This window comes from Anguilla rostrata, chromosome 14 (genome assembly GCF_018555375.3).
Source record: "Anguilla rostrata isolate EN2019 chromosome 14, ASM1855537v3, whole genome shotgun sequence".
Taxonomy (NCBI): domain Eukaryota; kingdom Metazoa; phylum Chordata; class Actinopteri; order Anguilliformes; family Anguillidae; genus Anguilla; species Anguilla rostrata.
Genome location: NC_057946.1, coordinates 9274035 through 9280034, shown reverse-complemented (window position 1 = coordinate 9280034; position 6000 = coordinate 9274035). Strand labels below are relative to the sequence as shown.

General features: G+C 43.7%; 1 protein-coding gene across 2 annotated transcripts in view; it reads left to right on the top strand.

Annotated features, from left to right (window-relative positions):
* The first annotated feature begins 201 nt into the window (after window positions 1–201).
* The window catches only part of csgalnact1a (chondroitin sulfate N-acetylgalactosaminyltransferase 1a), a 43063-nt gene continuing 37264 nt past the window's right edge, over window positions 202–6000 (top strand). The window contains exon 1 of one of the 2 annotated variants that reach the window (XM_064307321.1): window positions 202–536. The gene's annotated coding sequence lies outside the window, so the exon portion shown is untranslated. The other variant, XM_064307322.1, reaches the window with a different exon arrangement.

Sequence of the window (6000 nt, the reverse complement as noted above, 5' to 3'; positions counted from 1 at the left end):
GATGTTTCACCTTGAATAATTTTTTTTTTTTTTTTAAATCAAGAGCCAATATGAGGAATAAATGCTGGGAACTAGGTAAAAGCTTCCCAGTATGTCTTGTGTAAACAGAGAGGCTAACAGAAGGTTGCTTCAGGTAACAACTTGGCCTTTATAGTAGCAGAGGGGGAGGAGCCTTGCGCTTGCAAGCTGGAACAGAAGATACAGTTACACTGTGCAGTGCGCTGAAGGAGCCTGAGCCACTCTCTCGTGTTCTCTCTCTCCCCTTCCCTCTCTCTCTCTCTCTCTCTCTCTTCTCTCTGTCACACTTTCCCCCACTCGCTCACTCCGGAAAACTCATGACAGCCCCCGATGACGAGGAAAAAGTGTAGAGCCTGCTCTGCTGTGGGCATGGGAACACTCCGCTGGGCTCCGCTGCAGAGGACTTAGTGCTGGGAGGGAGGAAGAGGACAGCGGCCGCAGAGAGGAAGCCAGACCATGTCAGAGCTCACCCCCCCCCCCATCTTATCAGAGGAGCGCGCGGGAGCAGATAGCTGCAGGTAGGCAGAGAGTGTGAAGTAGCATGTGCTCGGGTGAGAAGTGGAGTGGGACTGTGGGGTTGCTCTGCCTGAGTCCCTCATGCATGGAAGCAGTGTTCTCATGCCAGTGGCTTGGTATAAATGCACTGTTTGTTCGGTGTCTGGAACTTTTCTCCTGAAAAGGCAGTATAGTGTTTTCTGGGTTTCCCAAGTTTAATTTCCAGGAGGTAAGTTTTTCTTTTAAAAATGATTATTGTAAAATTGTGGATATGGGCTTACACGCAGGAAGAACAGCCATTGTTTAGAATATTATAACATAAATGCTTTTTGGTAAGGATAAAATAATGGTTTAAGGACAACTTGACCAACTACATGATGACATAGCAGGCTTTTGTTTCATTATAAATAAAGTGTCAGGCATATGCCTCAGGATTATGTTTTGACTGTTTTGAATTACATGTGCTACTTTCTGAACATTATTGGTGGATGTGGGAAAAAAATATTATATATTTCATGTGAGGAACCAGGAAACAAAGCTATTTAGAATTGCTTCTGGGTGTGACAAAATGCCTTGGACACCTGTAATTGTGCTGCAATTTTTGTCTGTTTGTTTTTGGATCTTTGAGTGGGCAGTTGGCTGAATTCCAAAAGCCTCAAAATGTTGTTTTCAGTATTATTTTCAATTTCTTTAGTGAAACCAGTCTACACAATATTTTCACAATGTTCAAATAGTTCATAGTTCAGACATTTCAAACAATTATGCGATATGTGATTTGCTGTTTTGGTAAAACTCATGATGTGAATACAAAACCCATGATATGTCAGTTGGTGCTATAATAATTCAAATGATCAGATTCCAGTTCCTGTTCAAAGCACATGGTGTAGCAATGAGAATTGTAAGCAGAAAGGTGCGCTGAGGTCTGAATCCTATAAATGTAATTGCTCTAACGGTGCTGGAGAAAGGCGTCTAATAGTTGTCTTGAGGAGAAACAGGGATCACACTCCACCCAGAGGAACTGTAATTGCTTGGCAATGAGGGTAGATCTGGTAGACAGACTGGAGTTGCTTGGAGAACAAGCTTACTCATAGAGCCTGTTAGAGGTACACTTAAACACTCTGCAACACTGTGCAACAAACCCTCCCTTTCTGAGTTTCACATACTTAACACATTTACAGTCACGCACCCCTCCCCTTTCTCCCAGCCAGTCACACACACACACTTTCCCTCTCACATAAACACACAGGGAGGCATATGCAGACTGTTTGCTAAGTGCAAATGAGAATTGAAGAGATTAATCGTCAATGCGGAAAGGAGCGAATGTGTACAAATATTCTTGAAGGGCCCTTGGCATTTTTCAGAGGTTGCAATAACTCAGATTTGCTTTACAGTCACAGCTCAGCTCTTAGGATAAGCAAATATAGTAATGATTCAACTTGCACTTTGAATTGGCTACTTTCATCAGAATACAGCCGTAAACTGTTCTCATAATACGCACTCCCCAATTTCTCCACAGGGTGAGTGCAGTGTGGCCTGTTACTTTCCCGTACTCGGGGGTCATGTAGCCTAATTAGCCATGGCCCTGAGCCGTGGGCGGCTGGACGGCTGTCATAGCCGCGGTCAGTCTGCTCCGTGAGCTCTCCTGTGTAAAAATATTCCACATCCTCCTGCAGTGGCTCTGACAGGCAGGGCTCAGCACTCAGGTTACAGGCTCCCTCCCGTGCCGCGCAGCCAGACAAGCCCACAGCGGCATCATTAGCCGCGCTCTTCTCTCTGCACGCTCACCGCCAGCACGCTCGAAACCTGACCCCGCACGCGGACCGCCTCTAGCCCTCTTACCTGGGCTCCAGGAGTTTCTGGGTCACCGCATGCAGACGCAGGGCGCGATCTCCTGCAGCCTCGTGTGTCTGTGGCCTGCCCAGACTCCCTGAAACCCAGGTGTTCTCTGGTCTGACGAGTGAAGCAGGTCATTATCACCTGGATTCTTCCTGTGAACAGGGTGCCTACATCTGCTGGGCCTAAATAATTATTGTTTTCAGACATATTTTCCTCTGTTTTTCTTAATCACTGGAGTATTTTATTCTTGAGGGGAAATAGGTCACATATTTTTGTTCTACATCTGAGCTGCTTATATAGTCAACAGATATACTTGCTTATGACCCTGATTGAGCTAGTTTGTTTTTAGAGCACATTTGGCTGTGTTTATTAACATAGATAAAGATAGTATCATCTCATATCTGGAAAATGTCAGAACTATTCTTTCCTTTTGTTAAATTTGTGGAATGGAACAGCAAAGCACCAGCTCTAATATCGTTAAACATGATACATCTGTGTTGTGAAAGGTGGGGTTTAGTGAAACAGGGCACCACTTTTTAATTAATTTAACCAAAGTTATTTTCATCGTGGAGAAAACAGGAAAAAAGTATTCTTTTGAACAGGACATTGAATTAGGTTCATGGCTGCCCTGAAGCCTCATAAATGCCTGTAAAAATACATCTTCACATTCACCGTGATGAAGGGCACATTAGTAATATTTGAAGAGCAAGCGGTGGTGGAACATAAACCGCAGGCCCACTGGAACAGAACATCACAGCACGTCAGAAAATAATCTACTTTCTCTGTGGTAACACGATTACGACAAGAACAGAGCAGAGAAAATGGGAAAAACCTGAAACCGTGGTGTACAATAAAGCACACAGTGAACCACCTCTTATCGATATCTATTTTTGCTCAACTTGTACGATGGCATGTTCTATAAAGGTTGGGGTGCGCATCAAACATTGAGTCAGCTGTTTTAAGCAAGGGTGGAGAGGGTTATACAGTGGGTTCAAACAAATGTTCTGGTTGTCCCCATGGGACTGGTACTTTAGCTGTCTTTACTGAGAACAGTTATGAAAAACCACGTTCAAGTGAAGATGGATAGTCTACTCCTATTCGTGTTATAGTTTATTATTTGCCTGCGGCTATTATTGCCAGGCTCGTGAAAGGCAGTTCTGATGCAACTGAGGCAGATTCACAGCCCCTTTCAAACAAGAGAAATGGAACCTTTTTTGTATTCACAAACCAATGAAGCAAAATTCACAAGTGCAGCATTGATTCTTGCGTCGCTTTTTCTGTTACTGTTTCTTCTTGCTGTTGCCTCTCAAGGGAAGTATTTGCTCCCTCATACCATATGCCCATTAAACCTTGAAACATTGTGTATGTCTAGTGAATCAGCAGACATCTGTAATGCACGTTCAGGCCTCCAGTGATGCGAGCTCCTCAACTTCGTCACCTGCAGCCAATGTGGTAGGACCGTTTTCCATAGACACATGGTTCCCCTTTGCCAAGGTATGAGTCAGGAACTGGACCCAGACATAAGGGCAGCCTGCCTGCTGGATCTTGCTGTGTGCTGTGGAGCTGTCCAGATTCTTGCACCACTTCCTGGACAGGGCCTCTGCCTTTTTTTGCTGGTATTCTGTGCCAGAAGAACACAAGTTGCTGCAGGGTGCTCTGAGGATAGGGGGTAATCGCATAACAAAGAGAGGCGTGGACTCTGATAGCCCTCTGCGCAGATGTGACCTAACATGTGGTGGATGTGCGCTGGTGTGAGCTACAGTAAGGACGCTGTCTGTGAACTGGCTTCAGCACCTATGTGTTTTCATGATAATTTCCACAGGCATAATATAGCACTAAGCACCCCTTAGGGATGCAAGAGGTAGTAATGGCGGTGGCTATTAAAAATTAAAAGAAAGCATTGATTGTTTTGATTGTTATTTTCTAACATCAAATGTATCTGCAATAATTATATGAACATGTTCTAATTGTAAAAAGAAACAATGGAATAATCGAGGATCCAATCTAAGAGATTTTACTGACTTAGAGTTTGTGTTGTTGCCTTGTTGGGAGAAATTAGGTCTTTGACAGACTCAGCTTGGCTAGGTCCCATTGTCCCTTCACACAAAGATGTTGTTTATATAAGGCTTTTAATTATATACTGAATGAGATGCAGTGCATAATACATTGTTGTTTTTTGTGAGTGTTGTAACTCACATTAATTACTTCGCCACCCCTTCTAAAACAGGATGAAGAATACAAGTACCCTTTGGGAATTGTATTACATTCTCAGTACAAACACAATTTGTATGACCAAGAAGGAATAGTTGTGGTGTGTCTCTGTATGTTTTGTTTGTAAAACACAGACGCTTTTTTTGGGTGCTACATGAGTAAACAAATAAACACACAGCGGGTAAACGGAAATGTAAGGAAATAAGAGTAGTCAGTAGCTGTTTTTTTATTATAATGCAACACAGATGCTGGCTTCTACAGGCTCCGATATACAGCATGGAGTCCTGACCTAATTAGTGTTTAAGTGAAAATTAGCCCAGGGTCAATGGAACATCAAAGCGGGCTCTCTCGCTCTCTCCTCTCTCCTTCCACAATCAGGCCGTGGAAACACCTGGGATTGGTTTGATGTCGTCCACTCGCTCAGACAAAGGGCCCGTCCGTGCTCGGCCGGACGCCCTTCCCCTGCTCGGGTGTCAGCATGGACAGCTCTTTCAAAAGCCCCTTTCCTCCTCCTCCTCCTCCTCCTTCACGGAGGAGCCACCGGTCTCACCACAGGAGATGTTTTCTCACTTTGTTGACCTTCAGAAAAACATCAGAAGCAGAAGACACTCAACACAAGTAAAAAAAAAAAACAAAACAAAAAAACCCACAAACCTAGAGACATCAGTAGAGGGTCATGGAACATATCTGTGGGATTAATGTTGTGTTTTTAATTTGGGTCGGCAGACCCTAGCTTATTTGGTGAGCTAACAGTATGTTCAATTTGTTAAAGCCAGAAGCGAGGTTAAAAGGTGACTGCCTCTCCTCTCACCCCCCTCTTTTTTTTGGCCTTGAGCAGTCTGGTCTCTTGATAATAGGACCTGCTTCTCTCTATGAATCCATATTACTGAATCCCCAGAGAACTAACTCTTTCTACAAGACCCAGGATTTTTCGACATACAAAGCAATTCTTGTAGGTCTTATTTGCTTCCTACCGAAGTCAGTTCATAAAAAATACATGAGTTTCTACACACATTTGCGTCACAATCTGTGAACCGAATGCTTATGAGCCCAATTTCGCGAGGATTAAAAAAGGAGTAATTTTAAAATCGAAATAGTCATGCTTTTTGCTTCATGGTAAAGCCCTCTCCCTCAGAAGTGGAAACTACTGCTTTTTTGCTCAGTATACCACGATGCCATGATCCTCCACTTCACGCACCATTGCCTGAAACATGCTTAAAGAAAAGCTGTAGAGATGAGGCTAAAGCTTGGTTCACAGCACATGTCTGCTGACGAATGAGACTGGTGTCTTCTCCCAAAGAGGTCCTTATGGCAAGAAACTGCAAGTAGGATCTAACTCGCATGTAATCAAAGACTGTGGAAAAATACTGGATGTCAGCAGTTTGCACAGTCTCCCTCGTCATTGAGATTGCTTTAGATGCATGAGGATGAGCTGAATTA